The sequence below is a fragment of the Capricornis sumatraensis genome, chromosome X (genome assembly GCF_032405125.1).
Source record: "Capricornis sumatraensis isolate serow.1 chromosome X, serow.2, whole genome shotgun sequence".
In the NCBI taxonomy this organism is placed as follows: domain Eukaryota; kingdom Metazoa; phylum Chordata; class Mammalia; order Artiodactyla; family Bovidae; genus Capricornis; species Capricornis sumatraensis.
The window spans coordinates 141,125,077-141,150,511 of NC_091092.1; positions in this window are offsets into that span (position 1 = coordinate 141,125,077).

Genomic DNA, 25,435 nt, shown 5'->3' on the forward strand with positions numbered 1-25,435 from the left:
GAGACGAGGCCTGACTCCCCTGGGGAGACTCCAGAAGTACCCAAAGATCCATGTCAGCCCCTGAGAGGAATCCTCGGTTCCGGCCCTGACTCCACACAAGGTTTTTGGCCCCGGTATCGACTGGAGAGGAATCCCGAGAGGCCCCCTAGAAACTCGCATGGGGACTGGCCTCTCCTGAGGCCACCAGGGCGGGTCCCTGAGGTCCCCGTCGTAACTCGAGAACACCTGCCGCAACTCGAGAAAATCCAGGAAGTTCTCCCTTCCAGGCGAGATGAGGCCTATTTCCGATGAGGCGTCTGGAGACTAATGACACCTAACCTCTGGAACTTCGAAAGGGTCTTTCACACCCTTGCTGCAACTCAAGAAGTTCACCGCCATACCCGTCTCCACTCGAGAGGAAGCACGATGGTCCCGCCCACATCCAGAGGAGCCCCGTTTCCCCCTCGTAGCTCGAGATGAGGGATCCTTTCCCTGCTTTCAACGGGAAAGTATTCCCGGCGTTCCCATCACATCTCAAGAGGAGGCACTCTCAACAGGAAAGGCGAGAGGAACTCCATGGTCGTACCACCATGCCAAGAGTCCCCCAGATGTCTCAGTCCATTCCAGAGGAACCTCTTTGCCCTGCACTGGCTCATCTTTCACGCCGAGGATCGACTCACACCACGGTGGCACGTGGGACAGCCCTGTGGGAAAGCCTCGAGGGAAAGCCTCGAGGGAAAACCGCAGATCCTTTGATCCACGCGACGGGAAGCGTGACATTGCTGCTACAGCCTGGAAGGAAAGCGCACGTGCATGCCGCCACTCGAGACGAGGCCTGACTCCCCTGGGGAGACTCCAGAAGTACCCAAAGATCCATGTCAGCCCCTGAGAGGAATCCTCGGTTCCGGCCCTGACTCCACACAAGGTTTTTGGCCCCGGTATCGACGGGAGAGGAATCCCGAGAGGCCCCCAGCAACTCGCATGGGGACTGGCCTCTCCTGAGGCCACCAGGGCGGGTCCCTGAGGTCCCCGTCATAACTCGAGAACACCTGCCGCAACTCGAGAAAATCCAGGAAGTTCTCCCATCCAGACGAGATGAGGCCTATTTCCGATGAGGCGTCTGGAGACTAATGACACCTAAGCTCTGGAACTTCGAAAGGGTCTTTCACACCCTTGCTGCAACTCAAGAAATTCACCACCATACCCTTCTCCACTCGAGAGGAAGCACGATGGTCACGCCCACATCCAGAGGAGCCCCGTTTCCCCCTCGTAGCTCGAGATGAGGGATTCTTTCCCTGCTTTCAACGGGAAAGAATTCCCGGCGTTCCCGTCGCATCTCAAGAGGAGGCACTCTCAACAAGAAAGGCAAGAGGAACTCCATGGTCGTACCACCATGCCAAGAGTCCCCCAGATGTCTCAGTCCATTCCGGAGGAACCTCTTTGCCCTGCACTGGCTCATCTTTCACGCCGAGGATCGACTCACACCACGGTGGCACGTGGGACAGCCCTGTGGGAAAGCCTCGAGGGAAAGCCTCGAGGGAAAACCACAGATCCTTTGATCCACGAGACGTGAAGCGTGACATTGCTGCTACAGCCTGGAAGGAAAGCGCACGTGCATGCCCCCACTCGAGACGAGGCCTGACTCCCCTGGGGAGACTCCAGAAGTACCCAAAGATCCATGTCAGCCCCTGAGAGGAATCCTCGGTTCCGGCCCTGACTCCACACAAGGTTTTTGGCCCCGGTATCGACGGGAGAGGAATCCCGAGAGGCCCCCTAGCAACTCGCATGGGGACTGGCCTCTCCTGAGGCCACCAGGGCGGGTCCCTGAGGTCCCCGTCGTAACTCGAGAACACCTGCCGCAACTCGAGAAAATCCAGGAAGTTCTCCCTTCCAGGCGAGATGAGGCCTATTTCCGATGAGGCGTCTGGAGACTAATGACACCTCACCTCTGGAACTTCGAAAGGGTCTTTCACACCCTTGCTGCAACTCAAGAAGTTCACCGCCATACCCGTCTCCACTCGAGAGGAAGCACGATGGTCCCGCCCACCTCCAGAGGAGCCCCGTTTCCCCCTCGTAGCTCGAGATGAGGGATCCTTTCCCTGCTTTCAACGGGAAAGAATTCCCGGCGTTCCCGTCGCATCTCAAGAGGAGGCACTCTCAACAGGAAAGGCGGGAGGAACTCCATGGTCGTACCACCATGCCAAGAGTCCCCCAGATGTCTCAGTCCATTCCAGAGGAACCTCTTTGCCCTGCACTGGCTCATCTTTCACGCCGAGGATCGACTCACACCACGGTGGCACGTGGGACAGCCCTGTGGGAAAGCCTCGAGGGAAAACCACAGATCCTTTAATCCACGCGATGGGAAGCGTGACATTGCTGCTACAGCCTGGAAGGAAAGCGCACGTGCATGCCCCCACTCGAGACGAGGCCTGACTCCCCTGGGGAGACTCCAGAAGTACCCAAAGATCCATGTCAGCCCCTGAGAGGAATCCTCGGTTCCGGCCCTGACTCCACACAAGGATTTTGGCCCCGGTATCGACGGGAGAGGAATCCCGAGAGGCCCCCTAGCAACTCGCATGGGGACTGGCCTCTCCTGAGGCCACCAGGGCGGGTCCCTGAGGTCCCCGTCGTAACTCGAGAACACCTGCCGCAACTCGAGAAAATCCAGGAAGTTCTCCCTTCCAGGCGAGATGAGGCCTATTTCCGATGAGGCGTCTGGAGACTAATGACACCTAAGCTCTGGAACTTCGAAAGGGTCTTTCACACCCTTGCTGCAACTCAAGAAATTCACCGCCATACCCTTCTCCACTCGAGAGGAAGCACGATGGTCACGCCCACATCCAGAGGAGCCCCGTTTCCCCCTCGTAGCTCGAGATGAGGGATTCTTTCCCTGCTTTCAACGGGAAAGAATTCCCGGCGTTCCCGTCGCATCTCAAGAGGAGGCACTCTCAACAAGAAAGGCCAGAGGAACTCCATGGTCGTACCACCATGCCAAGAGTCCCCCAGATGTCTCAGTCCATTCCGGAGGAACCTCTTTGCCCTGCACTGGCTCATCTTTCACGCCGAGGATCGACTCACACCACGGTGGCACGTGGGACAACCCTGTGGGAAAGCCTCGAGGGAAAGCCTCGAGGGAAAACCACAGATCCTTTGATCCACGAGACGTGAAGCGTGACATTGCTGCTACAGCCTGGAAGGAAAGCGCACGTGCATGCCCCCACTCGAGACGAGGCCTGACTCCCCTGGGGAGACTCCAGAAGTACCCAAAGATCCATGTCAGCCCCTGAGAGGAATCCTCGGTTCCGGCCCTGACTCCACACAAGTTTTTTGGCCCCGGTATCGACGGGAGAGGAATCCCGAGAGGCCCCCTAGCAACTCGCATGGGGACTGGCCTCTCCTGAGGCCACCAGGGCGGGTCCCTGAGGTCCCCGTCGTAACTCGAGAACACCTGCCGCAACTCGAGAAAATCCAGGAAGTTCTCCCTTCCAGGCGAGATGAGGCCTATTTCCGATGAGGCGTCTGGAGACTAATGACACCTCACCTCTGGAACTTCGAAAGGGTCTTTCACACCCTTGCTGCAACTCAAGAAGTTCACCGCCATACCCGTCTCCACTCGAGAGGAAGCACGATGGTCCCGCCCACCTCCAGAGGAGCCCCGTTTCCCCCTCGTAGCTTGAGATGAGGGATCCTTTCCCTGCTTTCAACGGGAAAGAATTCCCGGCGTTCCCGTCGCATCTCAAGAGGAGGCACTCTCAACAGGAAAGGCGGGAGGAACTCCATGGTCGTACCACCATGCCAAGAGTCCCCCAGATGTCTCAGTCCATTCCAGAGGAACCTCTTTGCCCTGCACTGGCTCATCTTTCACGCCGAGGATCGACTCACACCACGGTGGCACGTGGGACAGCCCTGTGGGAAAGCCTCGAGGGAAAACCACAGATCCTTTGATCCACGAGACGTGAAGCGTGACATTGCTGCTACAGCCTGGAAGGAAAGCGCACGTGCATGCCCCCACTCGAGACGAGGCCTGACTCCCCTGGGGAGACTCCAGAAGTACCCAAAGATCCATGTCAGCCCCTGAGAGGAATCCTCGGTTCCGGCCCTGACTCCACACAAGGTTTTTGGCCCCGGTATCGACGGGAGAGGAATCCCGAGAGGCCCCCTAGCAACTCGCATGGGGACTGGCCTCTCCTGAGGCCACCAGGGCGGGTCCCTGAGGTCCCCGTCGTAACTCGAGAACACCTGCCGCAACTCGAGAAAATCCAGGAAGTTCTCCCTTCCAGGCGAGATGAGGCCTATTTCCGATGAGGCGTCTGGAGACTAATGACACCTAAGCTCTGGAACTTCGAAAGGGTCTTTCACACCCTTGCTGCAACTCAAGAAATTCACCGCCATACCCTTCTCCACTCGAGAGGAAGCACGATGGTCACGCCCACATCCAGAGGAGCCCCGTTTCCCCCTCGTAGCTCGAGATGAGGGATTCTTTCCCTGCTTTCAACGGGAAAGAATTCCCGGCGTTCCCGTCGCATCTCAAGAGGAGGCACTCTCAACAAGAAAGGCCAGAGGAACTCCATGGTCGTACCACCATGCCAAGAGTCCCCCAGATGTCTCAGTCCATTCCGGAGGAACCTCTTTGCCCTGCACTGGCTCATCTTTCACGCCGAGGATCGACTCACACCACGGTGGCACGTGGGACAACCCTGTGGGAAAGCCTCGAGGGAAAGCCTCGAGGGAAAACCACAGATCCTTTGATCCACGAGACGTGAAGCGTGACATTGCTGCTACAGCCTGGAAGGAAAGCGCACGTGCATGCCCCCACTCGAGACGAGGCCTGACTCCCCTGGGGAGACTCCAGAAGTACCCAAAGATCCATGTCAGCCCCTGAGAGGAATCCTCGGTTCCGGCCCTGACTCCACACAAGTTTTTTGGCCCCGGTATCGACGGGAGAGGAATCCCGAGAGGCCCCCTAGCAACTCGCATGGGGACTGGCCTCTCCTGAGGCCACCAGGGCGGGTCCCTGAGGTCCCCGTCGTAACTCGAGAACACCTGCCGCAACTCGAGAAAATCCAGGAAGTTCTCCCTTCCAGGCGAGATGAGGCCTATTTCCGATGAGGCGTCTGGAGACTAATGACACCTCACCTCTGGAACTTCGAAAGGGTCTTTCACACCCTTGCTGCAACTCAAGAAGTTCACCGCCATACCCGTCTCCACTCGAGAGGAAGCACGATGGTCCCGCCCACCTCCAGAGGAGCCCCGTTTCCCCCTCGTAGCTTGAGATGAGGGATCCTTTCCCTGCTTTCAACGGGAAAGAATTCCCGGCGTTCCCGTCGCATCTCAAGAGGAGGCACTCTCAACAGGAAAGGCGGGAGGAACTCCATGGTCGTACCACCATGCCAAGAGTCCCCCAGATGTCTCAGTCCATTCCAGAGGAACCTCTTTGCCCTGCACTGGCTCATCTTTCACGCCGAGGATCGACTCACACCACGGTGGCACGTGGGACAGCCCTGTGGGAAAGCCTCGAGGGAAAACCACAGATCCTTTGATCCACGAGACGTGAAGCGTGACATTGCTGCTACAGCCTGGAAGGAAAGCGCACGTGCATGCCCCCACTCGAGACGAGGCCTGACTCCCCTGGGGAGACTCCAGAAGTACCCAAAGATCCATGTCAGCCCCTGAGAGGAATCCTCGGTTCCGGCCCTGACTCCACACAAGGTTTTTGGCCCCGGTATCGACGGGAGAGGAATCCCGAGAGGCCCCCTAGCAACTCGCATGGGGACTGGCCTCTCCTGAGGCCACCAGGGCGGGTCCCTGAGGTCCCCGTCGTAACTCGAGAACACCTGCCGCAACTCGAGAAAATCCAGGAAGTTCTCCCTTCCAGGCGAGATGAGGCCTATTTCCGATGAGGCGTCTGGAGACTAATGACACCTCACCTCTGGAACTTCGAAAGGGTCTTTCACACCCTTGCTGCAACTCAAGAAGTTCACCGCCATACCCGTCTCCACTCGAGAGGAAGCACGATGGTCCCGCCCACCTCCAGAGGAGCCCCGTTTCCCTCTCGTAGCTCGAGATGAGGGATCCTTTCCCTGCTTTCAACGGGAAAGAATTCCCGGCGTTCCCGTCGCATCTCAAGAGGAGGCACTCTCAACAGGAAAGGCGGGAGGAACTCCATGGTCGTACCACCATGCCAAGAGTCCCCCAGATGTCTCAGTCCATTCCAGAGGAACCTCTTTGCCCTGCACTGGCTCATCTTTCACGCCGAGGATCGACTCACACCACGGTGGCACGTGGGACAGCCCTGTGGGAAAGCCTCGAGGGAAAGCCTCGAGGGAAAACCACAGATCCTTTGATCCACGCGACGGGAAGCGTGACATTGCTGCTACAGCCTGGAAGGAAAGCGCACGTGCATGCCCCCACTCGAGACGAGGCCTGACTCCCCAGGGGAGACTCCAGAAGTACCCAAAGATCCATGTCAGCCCCTGAGAGGAATCCTCGGTTCCGGCCCTGACTCCACACAAGGATTTTGGCCCCGGTATCAACGGGAGAGGAATCCCGAGAGGCCCCCTAGCAACTCGCATGGGGACTGGCCTCTCCTGAGGCCACCAGGGCGGGTCCCTGAGGTCCCCGTCGTAACTCGAGAACACCTGCCGCAACTCGAGAAAATCCAGGAAGTTCTCCCTTCCAGGCGAGATGAGGCCTATTTCCCATGAGGCGTCTGGAGACTAATGCCACCTAACCTCTGGAACTTCGAAAGGGTCTTTCACACCCTTGCTGCAACTCAAGAAGTTCACCGCCATACCCGTCTCCACTCGAGAGGAAGCACGATGGTCCCGCCCACATCCAGAGGAGCCCCGTTTCCCCCTCGTAGCTCGAGATGAGGGATCCTTTCCCTGCTTTCAACGGGAAAGAATTCCCGGCGTTCCCGTCGCATCTCAAGAGGAGGCACTCTCAACAGGAAAGGCGAGAGGAACTCCATGGTCGTACCACCATGCCAAGAGTCCCCAAGATGTCTCAGTCCATTCCAGAGGAACCTCTTTGCCCTGCACTGGCTCATCTTTCACGCCGAGGATCGACTCACACCACGGTGGCACGTGGGACAGCCCAGTGGGAAAGCCTCGAGGGAAAACCACAGATCCTTTGATCCACGCGACGGGGAGCGTGACATTGCTGCTACAGCCTGGAAGGAAAGCGCACGTGCATGCCCCCACTCGAGACGAGGCCTGACTCCCCTGGGGAGACTCCAGAAGTACCCAAAGATCCATGTCAGACCCTGAGAGGAATCCTCGGTTCCGGCCCTGACTCCACACAAGGATTTTGGCCCCAGTATCGACGGGAGAGGAATCCCGAGAGGCCCCCTAGCAACTCGCATGGGGACTGGCCTCTCCTGAGGCCACCAGGGCGGGTCGCTGAGGTCCCCGTCGTAACTCGAGAACACCTGCCGCAGCTCGAGAAAATCCAGGAAGTTCTCCCTTCCAGGCGAGATGAGGCCTATTTCCGAGGAGGCGTCTGGAGACTAATGACACCTAACCTCTGGAACTTCGAAAGGGTCTTTCACACCCTTGCTGCAACTCAAGAAGTTCACCGCCATACCCGTCTCCACTCGAGAGGAAGCACGATGGTCCCGACCACATCCAGAGGAGCCCCGTTTCACCCTCGTAGCTCGAGATGAGGGATCCTTTCCCTGCTTTCAACGGGAAAGTATTCCCGGCGTTCCCATCGCATCTCAAGAGGAGGCACTCTCAACAGGAAAGGCGAGAGGAACTCCATGGTCGTACCACCATGCCAAGAGTCCCCAAGATGTCTCAGTCCATTCCAGAGGAAACTCTTTGCCCTGCACTGGCTCATCTTTCACGCCGAGGATCGACTCACACCACGGTGGCACGTGGGACAGCCCTGTGGGAAACCCTCGAGGGAAAGCCTCGAGGGAAAACCACAGATCCTTTGATCCCCGCGACGGGAAGCGTGACATTGCTGCTACAGCCTGGAAGGAAAGCGCACGTGCATGCCCCCACTCGAGACGAGGCCTGACTCCCCTTGGGAGACTCCAGAAGTACCCAAAGATCCATGTCAGCCCCTGAGAGGAATCCTCGGTTCCGGCCCTGACTCCACACAAGGATTTTGGCCCCGGTATCGACGGGAGAGGAATCCCGAGAGGCCCCCTAGCAACTCGCATGGGGACTGGCCTCTCCTGAGGCCACAAGGGCGGGTCCCTGAGGTCCCCGTCGTAACTCGAGAACACCTGCAGCAACTCGAGAAAATCCAGGAAGTTCTCCCTTCCAGGCGAGATGAGGCCTATTTCCCATGAGGCGTCTGGAGACTAATGACACCTAACCTCTGGAACTTTGAAAGGGTCTTTCACACCCTTGCTGCAACTCAAGAAGTTCACCGCCATACCCGTCTCCACTCGAGAGGAAGCACGATGGTCCCGCCCACATCCAGAGGAGCCCCGTTTCCCCCTCGTAGCTCGAGATGAGGGATCCTTTCCCTGCTTTCAACGGGAAAGAATTCCCGGCGTTCCCGTCGCATCTCAAGAGGAGGCACTCTCAACAGGAAAGGCGAGAGGAACTCCATGGTCGTACCACCATGCCAAGAGTCCCCCAGATGTCTCAGTCCATTCCAGAGGAACCTCTTTGCCCTGCACTGGCTCATCTTTCACGCCGAGGATCGACTCACACCACGGTGGCACGTGGGAGAGCCCAGTGGGAAAGCCTCGAGGGAAAGCCTCGAGGGAAAACCACAGATCCTTTGATCCACGCGACGGGAAGCGTGACATTGCTGCTACAGCCTGGAAGGAAAGCGCACGTGTATGCCCCCACTCGTGACGAGGCCTCACTCCCCTGGGGAGACTCCAGAAGTACCCAAAGATCCATGTCAGCCCCTGAGAGGAATTCTGGTTTCCGGCCCTGACTCCACACAAGGATTTTGGCCCCGGTATCGACGGGAGAGGAATCCCTAGAGGCCCCCTAGCAACTCGCATGGGGACTGGCCTCTCCTGAGGCCACCAGGGCGGGTCCCTGAGGTCCCCGTCGTAACTCGAGAACACCTGCCGCAACTCGAGAGAATCCAGGAAGTTCTCCCTTCCAGGCGAGATGAGGCCTATTTCCCATGAGGCGTCTGGAGACTAATGACACCTAACCTCTGGAACTTTGAAAGGGTCTTTCACACCCTTGCTGCAACTCAAGAAGTTCACCGCCATACCCGTCTCCACTCGAGAGGAAGCACGATGGTCCCGCCCACATCCAGAGGAGCCCCGTTTCCCCCTCGTAGCTCGAGATGAGGGATCCTTTCCCTGCTTTCAACGGGAAAGAATTCCCGGCGTTCCCGTCGCATCTCAAGAGGAGGCACTCTCAACAGGAAAGGCGAGAGGAACTCCATGGTCGTACCACCATGCCAAGAGTCCCCCAGATGTCTCAGTCCATTCCAGAGGAACCTCTTTGCCCTGCACTGGCTCATCTTTCACGCCGAGGATCGACTCACACCACGGTGGCACGTGGGACAGCCCAGTGGGAAAGCCTCGAGGGATAGCCTCTAGGGAAAACCACAGATCCTTTGATCCACGCGACGGGAAGCGTGACATTGCTGCTACAGCCTGGAAGGAAAGCGCACGTGCATGCCCCCACTCGAGACGAGGCCTGACTCCCCTGGGGAGACTCCAGAAGTACCCAAAGATCCATGTCAGCCCCTGAGAGGAATCCTCGGTTCTGGCCCTGACTCCACACAAGGATTTTGGCCCCGGTATCGACGGTAGAGGAATCCCGAGAGGCCCCCTAGCAACTCGCATGGGGACTGGCCTCTCCTGAGGCCACCAGGGCAGGTCCCTGAGGTCCCCGTCGTAACTCGAGAACACCTGCCGCAACTCGAGAAAATCCAGGAAGTTCTCCATTCCAGGCGAGATGAGGCCTATTTCCCATGAGGCGTCTGGAGACTAATGACACCTAACCTCTGGAACTTTGAAAGGGTCTTTCACACCCTTGCTGCAACTCAAGAAGTTCACCGCCATACCCGTCTCCACTCGAGAGGAAGCACGATGGTCCCGCCCACATCCAGAGGAGCCCCGTTTCCCCCTCGTAGCTCGAGATGAGGGATCCTTTCCCTGCTTTCAACGGGAAAGAATTCCCGGCGTTCCCGTCGCATCTCAAGAGGAGGCACTCTCAACAGGAAAGGAGAGAGGAACTCCATGGTCGTACCACCATGCCAAGAGTCCCCCAGATGTCTCAGTCCATTCCAGAGGAACCTCTTTGCCCTGCACTGGCTCATCTTTCACGCCGAGGATCGACTCACACCACGGTGGCACGTGGGACAGCCCAGTGGGAAAGTCTCGAGGGAAAGCCTCGAGGGAAAACCACAGATCCTTTGATCCACGCGACGGGAAGCGTGACATTGCTGCTACAGCCTGGAAGGAAAGCGCACGTGCATGCCCCCACTCGAGACGAGGCCTGACTCCCCTTGGGAGACTCCAGAAGTACCCAAAGATCCATGTCAGCCCCTGAGAGGAATCCTCGGTTCCGGCCCTGACTCCACACAAGGATTTTGGCCCCGGTATCGACGGGAGAGGAATCCCGAGAGGCCCCCTAGCAACTCGCATGGGGACTGGCCTCTCCTGAGGCCACCAGGGCGGGTCCCTGAGGTCCCCGTCGTAACTCGAGAACACCTGCCGCAACTCGAGAAAATCCAGGAAGTTCTCCCTTCCAGGCGAGATGAGGCCTATTTCCCATGAGGCGTCTGGAGACTAATGACACCTAACCTCTGGAACTTTGAAAGGGTCTTTCACACCCTTGCTGCAACTCAAGAAGTTCACCGCCATACCTGTCTCCACTCGAGAGGAAGCACGATGGTCCCGCCCACATCCAGAGGAGCCCCGTTTCCCCCTCGTAGCTCGAGATGAGGGATCCTTTCCCTGCTTTCAACGGGAAAGAATTCCCGGCGTTCCCGTCGCATCTCAAGAGGAGGCACTCTCAACAAGAAAGGCGAGAGGAACTCCATGGTCGTACCACCATGCCAAGAGTCCCCCAGATGTCTCAGTCCATTCCAGAGGAACCTCTTTGCCCTGCACTGGCTCATCTTTCACGCCGAGGATCGACTCACACCACGGTGGCACGTGGGAGAGCCCAGTGGGAAAGCCTCAAGGGAAAGCCTCGAGGGAAAACCACAGATCCTTTGATCCACGCGACGGGAAGCGTGACATTGCTGCTACAGCCTGGAAGGAAAGCGCACGTGTATGCCCCCACTCGTGACGAGGCCTCATTCCCCTGGGGAGACTCCAGAAGTACCCAAAGATCCATGTCAGCCCCTGAGAGGAATTCTGGTTTCCGGCCCTGACTCCACACAATGATTTTGGCCCCGGTATCGACGGGAGAGGAATCCCTAGAGGCCCCCTAGCAACTCGCATGGGGACTGGCCTCTCCTGAGGCCACCAGGGCGGGTCCCTGAGGTCCCCGTCGTAACTCGAGAACACCTGCCGCAACTCGAAAGAATCCAGGAAGTTCTCCCTTTCAGGCGAGATGAGGCCTATTTCCGATGAGGCGTCTGGAGACTAATGACACCTAACCTCTGGAACTTTGAAAGGGTCTTTCACACCCTTGCTGCAACTCAAGAAGTTCACCGCCATACCCGTCTCCACTAGAGAGGAAGCACGATGGTCCCGCCCACATCCAGAGGAGCCCCGTTTCCCCCTCGTAGCTCGAGATGAGGGATCCTTTCCCTGCTTTCAACGGGAAAGAATTCCCGGCGTTCCCGTCGCATCTCAAGAGGAGGCACTCTCAACAGGAAAGGCGAGAGGAACTCCATGGTCGTACCACCATGCCAAGAGTCCCCCAGATGTCTCAGTCCATTCCAGAGGAACCTCTTTGCCCTGCACTGGCTCATCTTTCACGCCGAGGATCGACTCACACCACGGTGGCACGTGGGACAGCCCAGTGGGAAAGCCTCGAGGGAAAGCCTCTAGGGAAAACCACAGATCCTTTGATCCACGCGACGGGAAGCGTGACATTGCTGCTACAGCCTGGAAGGAAAGCGCACGTGCATGCCCCCACTCGAGACGAGGCCTGACTCCCCTGGGGAGACTCCAGAAGTACCCAAAGATCCATGTCAGCCCGTGAGAGGAATCCTCGGTTCCGGCCCTGAGTCCACACAAGGTTTTTGGCCCCGGTATCAACGGGAGAGGAATCCCGAGAGACCCCCTAGCAACTCGCATGGGGACTGGCCTCTCCTGAGGCCACCAGGTCGGGTCCCTGAGGTCCCCGTCGTAACTCGAGAACACCTGCCGCAACTCGAGAAAATCCAGGAAGTTCTCCCTTCCAGGCGAGATGAGGCCTATTTCCAATGAGGCGTCTGGAGACTAATGACACCTAACCTCTGGAACTTCGAAAGGGTCTTTCACACCCTTGCTGCAACTCAAGAAGTTCACCGTCATACCCGTCTCCACTCGAGAGGAAGCACGATGGTCCCGACCACATGCAGAGGAGCCCCGTTTCCCCCTCGTAGCTCGAGATGAGGGATCCTTTCCCTGCTTTCAACGGGAAAGTATTCCCGGCGTTCCCATCGCATCTCAAGAGGAGGCACTCTCAACAGGAAAGGCAAGAGGAACTCCATGGTCGTACCACCATGCCAAGAGTCCCCAAGATGTCTCAGTCCATTCCAGAGGAACCTCTTTGCCCTGCACTGGCTCGTCTTTCACGACGAGGATCGACTCACACCACGGTGGCACGTGTGACAGCCCAGTGGGAAAGCCTCGAGGGAAAGCCTCGAGGGAAAACCACAGATCCTTTGATCCACGCGACGGGAAGCGTGACATTGCTGCTACAGCCTGGAAGGAAAGCGCACGTGCATGCCCCCACTCGAGACGAGGCCTGACTCCCCTGGGGAGACTCCAGAAGTACCCAAAGATCCATGTCAGCCCCTGAGAGGAATCCTGGGTTACGGCCCTGACTCCACACAAGGTTTTTGGCCCCGGTATCGACGGGAGAGGAATCCCGAGAGGCCCCCTAGCAACTCGCATGGGAACTGGCCTCTCCTGAGGCCACCAGGGCGGGTCCCTGAGGTCCCCGTCGTAACTCGAGAACACCTGCCGCAACTCGAGAAAATCCAGGAAGTTCTCCCTTCCAGGCGAGATGAGGCCTATTTCCGATGAGGCGTCTGGAGACTAATGACACCTCACCTCTGGAACTTCGAAAGGGTCTTTCACACCCTTGCTGCAACTCAAGAAGTTCACCGCCATACCCGTCTCCACTCGAGAGGAAGCACGATGGTCCCGCCCACATCCAGAGGAGCCCCGTTTCCCCCTCGTAGCTCGAGATGAGGGATCCTTTCCCTGCTTTCAACGGGAAAGAATTCCCGGCGTTCCCGTCGCATCTCAAGAGGAGGCACTCTCAACAGGAAAGGCGAGAGGAACTCCATGGTCGTACCACCATGCCAAGAGTCCCCCAGATGTCTCAGTCCATTCCAGAGGAACCTCTTTGCCCTGCACTGGCTCATCTTTCACGCCGAGGATCGACTCACACCACGGTGGCACGTGGGACAGCCCTGTGGGAAAGCCTCGAGGGAAAGCCTCGAGGGAAAACCACAGATCCTTTGATCCACGCGATGGGAAGCGTGACATTGCTGCTACAGCCTGGAAGGAAAGCGCACGTGCATGCCCCCACTCGAGACGAGGCCTGACTCCCCTGGGGAGACTCCAGAAGTACCCAAAGATCCATGTCAGCCCCTGAGAGGAATCCTGGTTTCCGGCCCTGACTCCACACAAGGTTTTTGGCCCCGGTATCGACGGGAGAGGAATACCGATAGGCCCCCTAGCAACTCGCATGGGGACTGGCCTCTCCTGAGGCCACCAGGGCGGGTCCCTGAGGTCCCCGTCATAACTCGAGAACACCTGCCGCAACTCGAGAAAATCCAGGAAGTTCTCCCTTCCAGGCGAGATGAGGCCTATTTCCGATGAGGAGTCTGGAGACTAATGACACCTAAGCTCTGGAACTTCGAATGGGTCTTTCACACCCTTGCTGCAAGTCAAGAAATTCACCGCCATACCCTTCTACACTCGAGAGGAAGCACGATGGTCCCGCCCACATCCAGAGGAGCCCCGTTTCCCCCTCGTAGCTCGAGATGTGGGATCCTTTCCCTGCTTTCAACGGGAAAGAATTCCCGGCGTTCCCGTCGCATCTCAAGAGGAGGCACTCTCAACAGGAAAGGCGAGAGGAACTCCATGGTCGTACCACCATGCCAAGAGTCCCCCAGATGTCTCAGTCCATTCCAGAGGAACCTCTTTGCCCTGCACTGGCTCATCTTTCACGCCGAGGATCGACTCACACCACGGTGGCACGTGGGACAGCCCTGTGGGAAAGCCTCGAGGGAAAGCCTCAAGGGAAAACCACAGATCCTTTGATCCACGCGACGGGAAGCGTGACATTGCTGCTACAGCCTGGAAGGAAAGCGCACGTGCATGCCCCCACTCGAGACGAGGCCTGACTCCCCAGGGGAGACTCCAGAAGTACCCAAAGATCCATGTCAGCCCCTGAGAGGAATCCTCGGTTCCGGCCCTGACTCCACACAAGGATTTTGGCCCCGGTATCAACGGGAGAGGAATCCCGAGAGGCCCCCTAGCAACTCGCATGGGGACTGGCCTCTCCTGAGGCCACCAGGGCGGGTCCCTGAGGTCCCCGTCGTAACTCGAGAACACCTGCCGCAACTCGAGAAAATCCAGGAAGTTCTCCCTTCCAGGCGAGATGAGGCCTATTTCCCATGAGGCGTCTGGAGACTAATGCCACCTAACCTCTGGAACTTCGAAAGGGTCTTTCACACCCTTGCTGCAACTCAAGAAGTTCACCGCCATACCCGTCTCCACTCGAGAGGAAGCACGATGGTCCCGCCCACATCCAGAGGAGCCCCGTTTCCCCCTCGTAGCTCGAGATGAGGGATCCTTTCCCTGCTTTCAACGGGAAAGAATTCCCGGCGTTCCCGTCGCATCTCAAGAGGAGGCACTCTCAACAGGAAAGGCGAGAGGAACTCCATGGTCGTACCACCATGCCAAGAGTCCCCCAGATGTCTCAGTCCATTCCAGAGGAACCTCTTTGCCCTGCACTGGCTCATCTTTCACGCCGAGGATCGACTCACACCACGGTGGCACGTGGGACAGCCCAGTGGGAAAGCCTCGAGGGAAAACCACAGATCCTTTGATCCACGCGACGGGGAGCGTGACATTGCTGCTACAGCCTGGAAGGAAAGCGCACGTGCATGCCCCCACTCGAGACGAGGCCTGACTCCCCTGGGGAGACTCCAGAAGTACCCAAAGATCCATGTCAGACCCTGAGAGGAATCCTCGGTTCCGGCCCTGACTCCACACAAGGATTTTGGCCCCAGTATCGACGGGAGAGGAATCCCGAGAGGCCCCCTAGCAACTCGCATGGGGACTGGCCTCTCCTGAGGCCACCAGGGCGGGTCGCTGAGGTCCCCGTCGTAACTCGAGAACACCTGCCGCAGCTCGAGAAAATCCAGGAAGTTCTCCCTTCCAGGCGAGATGAGGCCTATTTCCGAGGAGGCGTCTGGAGACTAATGACACCTAACCTCTGGAACTTCGAAAGGGTCTTTCACACCCTTGCTGCAACTCAAGAAGTTCACCGCCATACCCGTCTCCACTCGAGAGGAAGCACGATGGTCCCGACCACATCCAGAGGAGCCCCGTTTCACCCTCGTAGCTCGAGATGAGGGATCCTTTCCCTGCTTTCAACGGGAAAGTATTCCCGGCGTTCCGATCGCATCTCAAGAGGAGGCACTCTCAACAGGAAAGGCGAGAGGAACTCCATGGTCGTACCACCATGCCAAGAGTCCCCAAGATGTCTCAGTCCATTCCAGAGGAACCTCTTTGCCCTGCACTGGCTCATCTTTCACGCCGAGGATCGACTCACACCACGGTGGCACGTGGGACAGCCCTGTGGGAAACCCTCGAGGGAAAGCCTCGAGGGAAAACCACAGATCCTTTGATCCCCGCGACGGGAAGCGTGACATTGCTGCTACAGCCTGGAAGGAAAGCGCACGTGCATGCCCCCACTCGAGACGAGGCCTGACTCCCCTTGGGAGACTCCAGAAGTACCCAAAGATCCATGTCAGCCCCTGAGAGGAATCCTCGGTTCCGGCCCTGACTCCACACAAGGATTTTGGCCCCGGTATCGACGGGAGAGGAATCCCGAGAGGCCCCCTAGCAACTCGCATGGGGACTGGCCTCTCCTGAGGCCACCAGGGCGGGTCCCTGACGTCCCCGTCGTAACTCGAGAACACCTGCAGCAACTCGAGAAAATCCAGGAAGTTCTCCCTTCCAGGCGAGATGAGGCCTATTTCCCATGAGGCGTCTGGAGACTAATGACACCTAACCTCTGGAACTTCGAAAGGGTCTTTCACACCCTTGCTGCAACTCAAGAAGTTCACCGCCATACCCGTCTCCACTCGAGAGGAAGCACGATGGTCCCGCCCACATCCAGAGGAGCCCCGTTTCCCCCTCGTAGCTCGAGATGAGGGATCCTTTACCTGCTTTCAACGGGAAAGAATTCCCGGCGTTCCCGTCGCATCTCAAGAGGAGGCACTCTCAACAGGAAAGGCGAGAGGAACTCCATGGTCGTACCACCATGCCAAGAGTCCCCCAGATGTCTCAGTCCATTCCAGAGGAACCTCTTTGCCTTGCACTGGCTCATCTTTCACGCCGAGGATCGACTCACACCACGGTGGCACGTGGGACAGCCCAGTGGGAAAGCCTCGAGGGAAAGCCTCGAGGGAAAACCACAGATCCTTTGATCCACGCGACGGGAAGCGTGACATTGCTGCTACAGCCTGGAAGGAAAGCGCACGTGTATGCCCCCACTCGTGACGAGGCCTCACTCCCCTGGGGAGACTCCAGAAGTACCCAAAGATCCATGTCAGCCCCTGAGAGGAATCCTCGGTTCCGGCCCTGACTCCACACAAGGATTTTGGCCCCGGTATCGACGGGAGAGGAATCCCGAGAGGCCACCTAGCAACTCGCATGGGGACTGGCCTCTCCTGAGGCCACCAGGGCGGGTCCCTGAGGTCCCCGTCGTAACTCGAGAACACCTGCAGCAACTCGAGAAAATCCAGGAAGTTCTCCCTTCCAGGCGAGATGAGGCCTATTTCCGATGAGGCGTCTGGAGACTAATGACACCTAACCTCTGGAACTTCGAAAGGGTCTTTCACACCCTTGCTGCAACTCAAGAAGTTCACCGCCATACCCGTCTCCACTCGAGAGGAAGCACGATGGTCCCGCCCACATCCAGAGGAGCCCCGTTTCCCCCTCGTAGCTCGAGATGAGGGATCCTTTCCCTGCTTTCAACGGGAAAGAATTCCCGGCGTTCCCGTCGCATCTCAACAGGAGGCACTGTCAACAGGAAAGGCGGGAGGAACTCCATGGTCGTACCACCATGCCAAGAGTCCCCCAGATGTCTCAGTCCATTCCAGAGGAACCTCTTTGCCCTGCACTGGCTCATCTTTCACGCCGAGGATCGACTCACACCACGGTGGCACGTGGGACAGCCCTGTGGGAAAGCCTCGAGGCAAAGCCTCGAGGGAAAACCACAGATCCTTTGATCCACGCGACGGGAAGCGTGACATTGCTGCTACAGCCTGGAAGGAAAGCGCACGTGCATGCCCCACTCGAGACGAGGCCTGACTCCCCTGGGGAGACTCCAGAAGTACCCAAAGATCCATGTTAGCCCCTGAGAGGAATCCTGGGTTACCGCCCTGACTCCACACAAGGTTTTTGGCCCCGGTATCGACGGGAGAGGAATCCCGAGAGGCCCCCTAGCAACTCGCATGGGGACTGGCCTCTCCTGAGGCCACCAGGGCGGGTCCCTGAGGTCCCCGTCATAACTCGAGAACACCTGCCGCAACTCGAGAAAATCCAGGAAGATCTCCCTTCCAGGCGAGATGAGGCCTATTTCCGATGAGGCGTCTGGAGACTAATGACACCTCACCTCTGGAACTTCGAAAGGGTCTTTCACACCCTTGCTGCAACTCAAGAAGTTCACCGCCATCCCCGTCTCCACTCGAGAGGAAGCACGATGGTCCCGCCCACATCCAGAGGAGCCCCGTTTCCCCCTCGTAGCTCGAGATGAGGGATCCTTTCCCTGCTTTCAACGGGAAAGAATTCCCGGCGTTCCCGTCGCATCTCAAGAGGAGGCACTCTCAACAGGAAAGGCGAGAGGAACTCCATGGTCGTACCACCATGCCAAGAGTCCCCCAGATGTCTCAGTCCATTCCAGAGGAACCTCTTTGCCCTGCACTGGCTCATCTTTCACGCCGAGGATCGACTCACACCACGGTGGCACGTGGGACAGCCCTGTGGGAAAGCCTCGAGGGAAAGCCTCGAGGGAAAACCACAGATCCTTTGATCCACGCGACGGGAAGCGTGACATTGCTGCTACAGCCTGGAAGGAAAGCACACGTGCATGCCCCCACTCGAGACGAGGCCTGACTCCCCTGGGGAGACTCCAGAAGTACCCAAAGATCCATGTCAGCCCCTGAGAGGAATCCTGGGTTACGGCCCTGACTCCACACAAGGTTTTTGGCCCCGGTATCGACGGGAGAGGAATCCCGAGAGGCCCCCTAGCAACTCGCATGGGAACTGGCCTCTCCTGAGGCCACCAGGGCGGGTCCCTGAGGTCCCCGTCGTAACTCGAGAACACCTGCCGCAACTCGAGAAAATCCAGGAAGTTCTCCCTTCCAGGCGAGATGAGGCCTATTTCCCATGAGGCGTCTGGAGACTAATGACACCTCACCTCTGGAACTTCGAAAGGGTCTTTCACACCCTTGCTGCAACTCAAGAAGTTCACCGCCATACCCGTCTCCACTCGAGAGGAAGCACGATGGTCCCGCCCACATCCAGAGGAGCCCCGTTTCCCCCTCGTAGCTCGAGATGAGGGATCCTTTCCCTGCTTTCAACGGGAAAGAATTCCCGGCGTTCCCGTCGCATCTCAAGAGGAGGCACTCTCAACAGGAAAGGCGAGAGGAACTCCATGGTCGTACCACCATGCCAAGAGTCCCCCAGATGTCTCAGTCCATTCCAGAGGAACCTCTTTGCCCTGCACTGGCTCATCTTTCATGCCGAGGATCGACTCACACCACGGTGGCACGTGGGACAGCCCTGTGGGAAAGCCTCCAGGGAAAGCCTCGAGGGAAAACCACAGATCCTTTGATCCACGCGACGGGAAGCGTGACATTGCTGCTACAGCCTGGAAGGAAAGCGCATGTGCATGCCCCCACTCGAGAAGAGGCCTGACTCCCCTGGGGAGACTCCAGAAGTACCCAAAGATCCATGTCAGCCCCTGAGAGGAATCCTCGGTTCCGGCCCTGACTCCACACAAGGTTTTTGGCCCCGGTATCGATTGGAGAGGAATCCCGAGAGGCCCACTAGCAACTCGCATGGGAACTGGCCTCTCCTGAGGCCACCAGGGCGGGTCCCTGAGGTCCCCGTCGTAACTCGAGAACACCTGCCGCAACTCGAGAAAATCCAGGAAGATCTCCCTTCCAGGCGAGATGAGGCCTATTTCCGATGAGGCGTCTGGAGACTAATGACACCTCACCTCTGGAACTTCGAAAGGGTCTTTCACACCCTTGCTGCAACTCAAGAAGTTCACCGTCATACCCGTCTCCACTCGAGAGGAAGCACGATGGTCCCGACCACATGCAGAGGAGCCCCGTTTCCCCCTCGTAGCTCGAGATGAGGGATCCTTTCCCTGCTTTCAACGGGAAAGTATTCCCGGCGTTCCCATCGCATCTCAAGAGGAGGCACTCTCAACAGGAAAGGCAAGAGGAACTCCATGGTCGTACCACCATGCCAAGAGTCCCCAAGATGTCTCAGTCCATTCCAGAGGAACCTCTTTGCCCTGCACTGGCTCGTCTTTCACGACGAGGATCGACTCACACCACGGTGGCACGTGTGACAGCCCAGTGGGAAAGCCTCGAGGGAAAGCCTCGAGGGAAAACCACAGATCCTTTGATCCACGCGACGGGAAGCGTGACATTGCTGCTACAGCCTGGAAGGAAAGCGCACGTGCATGCCCCCACTCGAGACGAGGCCTGACTCCCCTGGGGAGACTCCAGAAGTACCCAAAGATCCATGTCAGCCCCTGAGAGGAATCCTGGGTTACGGCCCTGACTCCACACAAGGTTTTTGGCCCCGGTATCGACGGGAGAGGAATCCCGAGAGGCCCCCTAGCAACTCGCATGGGAACTGGCCTCTCCTGAGGCCACCAGGGCGGGTCCCTGAGGTCCCCGTCGTAACTCGAGAACACCTGCCGCAACTCGAGAAAATCCAGGAAGTTCTCCCTTCCAGGCGAGATGAGGCCTATTTCCGATGAGGCGTCTGGAGACTAATGACACCTCACCTCTGGAACTTCGAAAGGGTCTTTCACACCCTTGCTGCAACTCAAGAAGTTCACCGCCATACCCGTCTCCACTCGAGAGGAAGCACGATGGTCCCGCCCACATCCAGAGGAGCCCCGTTTCCCCCTCGTAGCTCGAGATGAGGGATCCTTTCCCTGCTTTCAACGGGAAAGAATTCCCGGCGTTCCCGTCGCATCTCAAGAGGAGGCACTCTCAACAGGAAAGGCGAGAGGAACTCCATGGTCGTACCACCATGCCAAGAGTCCCCCAGATGTCTCAGTCCATTCCAGAGGAACCTCTTTGCCCTGCACTGGCTCATCTTTCACGCCGAGGATCGACTCACACCACGGTGGCACGTGGGACAGCCCTGTGGGAAAGCCTCGAGGGAAAGCCTCGAGGGAAAACCACAGATCCTTTGATCCACGCGATGGGAAGCGTGACATTGCTGCTACAGCCTGGAAGGAAAGCGCACGTGCATGCCCCCACTCGAGACGAGGCCTGACTCCCCTGGGGAGACTCCAGAAGTACCCAAAGATCCATGTCAGCCCCTGAGAGGAATCCTGGTTTCCGGCCCTGACTCCACACAAGGTTTTTGGCCCCGGTATCGACGGGAGAGGAATACCGATAGGCCCCCTAGCAACTCGCATGGGGACTGGCCTCTCCTGAGGCCACCAGGGCGGGTCCCTGAGGTCCCCGTCATAACTCGAGAACACCTGCCGCAACTCGAGAAAATCCAGGAAGTTCTCCCTTCCAGGCGAGATGAGGCCTATTTCCGATGAGGAGTCTGGAGACTAATGACACCTAAGCTCTGGAACTTCGAATGGGTCTTTCACACCCTTGCTGCAAGTCAAGAAATTCACCGCCATACCCTTCTACACTCGAGAGGAAGCACGATGGTCCCGCCCACATCCAGAGGAGCCCCGTTTCCCCCTCGTAGCTCGAGATGTGGGATCCTTTCCCTGCTTTCAACGGGAAAGAATTCCCGGCGTTCCCGTCGCATCTCAAGAGGAGGCACTCTCAACAGGAAAGGCGAGAGGAACTCCATGGTCGTACCACCATGCCAAGAGTCCCCCAGATGTCTCAGTCCATTCCAGAGGAACCTCTTTGCCCTGCACTGGCTCATCTTTCACGCCGAGGATCGACTCACACCACGGTGGCACGTGGGACAGCCCTGTGGGAAAGCCTCGAGGGAAAGCCTCGAGGGAAAACCACAGATCCTTTGATCCACGCGACGGGAAGCGTGACATTGCTGCTACAGCCTGGAAGGAAAGCGCACGTGCATGCCCCCACTCGAGACGAGGCCTGACTCCCCAGGGGAGACTCCAGAAGTACCCAAAGATCCATGTCAGCCCCTGAGAGGAATCCTCGGTTCCGGCCCTGACTCCACACAAGGATTTTGGCCCCGGTATCAACGGGAGAGGAATCCCGAGAGGCCCCCTAGCAACTCGCATGGGGACTGGCCTCTCCTGAGGCCACCAGGGCGGGTCCCTGAGGTCCCCGTCGTAACTCGAGAACACCTGCCGCAACTCGAGAAAATCCAGGAAGTTCTCCCTTCCAGGCGAGATGAGGCCTATTTCCCATGAGGCGTCTGGAGACTAATGCCACCTAACCTCTGGAACTTCGAAAGGGTCTTTCACACCCTTGCTGCAACTCAAGAAGTTCACCGCCATACCCGTCTCCACTCGAGAGGAAGCACGATGGTCCCGCCCACATCCAGAGGAGCCCCGTTTCCCCCTCGTAGCTCGAGATGAGGGATCCTTTCCCTGCTTTCAACGGGAAAGAATTCCCGGCGTTCCCGTCGCATCTCAAGAGGAGGCACTCTCAACAGGAAAGGCGAGAGGAACTCCATGGTCGTACCACCATGCCAAGAGTCCCCCAGATGTCTCAGTCCATTCCAGAGGAACCTCTTTGCCCTGCACTGGCTCATCTTTCACGCCGAGGATCGACTCACACCACGGTGGCACGTGGGACAGCCCAGTGGGAAAGCCTCGAGGGAAAACCACAGATCCTTTGATCCACGCGACGGGGAGCGTGACATTGCTGCTACAGCCTGGAAGGAAAGCGCACGTGCATGCCCCCACTCGAGACGAGGCCTGACTCCCCTGGGGAGACTCCAGAAGTACCCAAAGATCCATGTCAGACCCTGAGAGGAATCCTCGGTTCCGGCCCTGACTCCACACAAGGATTTTGGCCCCAGTATCGACGGGAGAGGAATCCCGAGAGGCCCCCTAGCAACTCGCATGGGGACTGGCCTCTCCTGAGGCCACCAGGGCGGGTCGCTGAGGTCCCCGTCGTAACTCGAGAACACCTGCCGCAGCTCGAGAAAATCCAGGAAGTTCTCCCTTCCAGGCGAGATGAGGCCTATTTCCGAGGAGGCGTCTGGAGACTAATGACACCTAACCTCTGGAACTTCGAAAGGGTCTTTCACACCCTTGCTGCAACTCAAGAAGTTCACCGCCATACCCGTCTCCACTCGAGAGGAAGCACGATGGTCCCGACCACATCCAGAGGAGCCCCGTTTCACCCTCGTAGCTCGAGATGAGGGATCCTTTCCCTGCTTTCAACGGGAAAGTATTCCCGGCGTTCCGATCGCATCTCAAGAGGAGGCACTCTCAACAGGAAAGGCGAGAGGAACTCCATGGTCGTACCACCATGCCAAGAGTCCCCAAGATGTCTCAGTCCATTCCAGAGGAACCTCTTTGCCCTGCACTGGCTCATCTTTCACGCCGAGGATCGACTCACACCACGGTGGCACGTGGGACAGCCCTGTGGGAAACCCTCGAGGGAAAGCCTCGAGGGAAAACCACAGATCCTTTGATCCCCGCGACGGGAAGCGTGACATTGCTGCTACAGCCTGGAAGGAAAGCGCACGTGCATGCCCCCACTCGAGACGAGGCCTGACTCCCCTTGGGAGACTCCAGAAGTACCCAAAGATCCATGTCAGCCCCTGAGAGGAATCCTCGGTTCCGGCCCTGACTCCACACAAGGATTTTGGCCCCGGTATCGACGGGAGAGGAATCCCGAGAGGCCCCCTAGCAACTCGCATGGGGACTGGCCTCTCCTGAGGCCACCAGGGCGGGTCCCTGACGTCCCCGTCGTAACTCGAGAACACCTGCAGCAACTCGAGAAAATCCAGGAAGTTCTCCCTTCCAGGCGAGATGAGGCCTATTTCCCATGAGGCGTCTGGAGACTAATGACACCTAACCTCTGGAACTTCGAAAGGGTCTTTCACACCCTTGCTGCAACTCAAGAAGTTCACCGCCATACCCGTCTCCACTCGAGAGGAAGCACGATGGTCCCGCCCACATCCAGAGGAGCCCCGTTTCCCCCTCGTAGCTCGAGATGAGGGATCCTTTACCTGCTTTCAACGGGAAAGAATTCCCGGCGTTCCCGTCGCATCTCAAGAGGAGGCACTCTCAACAGGAAAGGCGAGAGGAACTCCATGGTCGTACCACCATGCCAAGAGTCCCCCAGATGTCTCAGTCCATTCCAGAGGAACCTCTTTGCCTTGCACTGGCTCATCTTTCACGCCGAGGATCGACTCACACCACGGTGGCACGTGGGAGAGCCCAGTGGGAAAGCCTCGAGGGAAAGCCTCGAGGGAAAACCACAGATCCTTTGATCCACGCGACGGGAAGCGTGACATTGCTGCTACAGCCTGGAAGGAAAGCGCACGTGTATGCCCCCACTCGTGACGAGGCCTCACTCCCCTGGGGAGACTCCAGAAGTACCCAAAGATCCATGTCAGCCCCTGAGAGGAATCCTCGGTTCCGGCCCTGACTCCACACAAGGATTTTGGCCCCGGTATCGACGGGAGAGGAATCCCGAGAGGCCACCTAGCAACTCGCATGGGGACTGGCCTCTCCTGAGGCCACCAGGGCGGGTCCCTGAGGTCCCCGTCGTAACTCGAGAACACCTGCAGCAACTCGAGAAAATCCAGGAAGTTCTCCCTTCCAGGCGAGATGAGGCCTATTTCCGATGAGGCGTCTGGAGACTAATGACACCTAACCTCTGGAACTTCGAAAGGGTCTTTCACACCCTTGCTGCAACTCAAGAAGTTCACCGCCATACCCGTCTCCACTCGAGAGGAAGCACGATGGTCCCGCCCACATCCAGAGGAGCCCCGTTTCCCCCTCGTAGCTCGAGATGAGGGATCCTTTCCCTGCTTTCAACGGGAAAGAATTCCCGGCGTTCCCGTCGCATCTCAACAGGAGGCACTGTCAACAGGAAAGGCGGGAGGAACTCCATGGTCGTACCACCATGCCAAGAGTCCCCCAGATGTCTCAGTCCATTCCAGAGGAACCTCTTTGCCCTGCACTGGCTCATCTTTCACGCCGAGGATCGACTCACACCACGGTGGCACGTGGGACAGCCCTGTGGGAAAGCCTCGAGGCAAAGCCTCGAGGGAAAACCACAGATCCTTTGATCCACGCGACGGGAAGCGTGACATTGCTGCTACAGCCTGGAAGGAAAGCGCACGTGCATGCCCCACTCGAGACGAGGCCTGACTCCCCTGGGGAGACTCCAGAAGTACCCAAAGATCCATGTTAGCCCCTGAGAGGAATCCTGGGTTACCGCCCTGACTCCACACAAGGTTTTTGGCCCCGGTATCGACGGGAGAGGAATCCCGAGAGGCCCCCTAGCAACTCGCATGGGGACTGGCCTCTCCTGAGGCCACCAGGGCGGGTCCCTGAGGTCCCCGTCATAACTCGAGAACACCTGCCGCAACTCGAGAAAATCCAGGAAGATCTCCCTTCCAGGCGAGATGAGGCCTATTTCCGATGAGGCGTCTGGAGACTAATGACACCTCACCTCTGGAACTTCGAAAGGGTCTTTCACACCCTTGCTGCAACTCAAGAAGTTCACCGCCATCCCCGTCTCCACTCGAGAGGAAGCACGATGGTCCCGCCCACATCCAGAGGAGCCCCGTTTCCCCCTCGTAGCTCGAGATGAGGGATCCTTTCCCTGCTTTCAACGGGAAAGAATTCCCGGCGTTCCCGTCGCATCTCAAGAGGAGGCACTCTCAACAGGAAAGGCGAGAGGAACTCCATGGTCGTACCACCATGCCAAGAGTCCCCCAGATGTC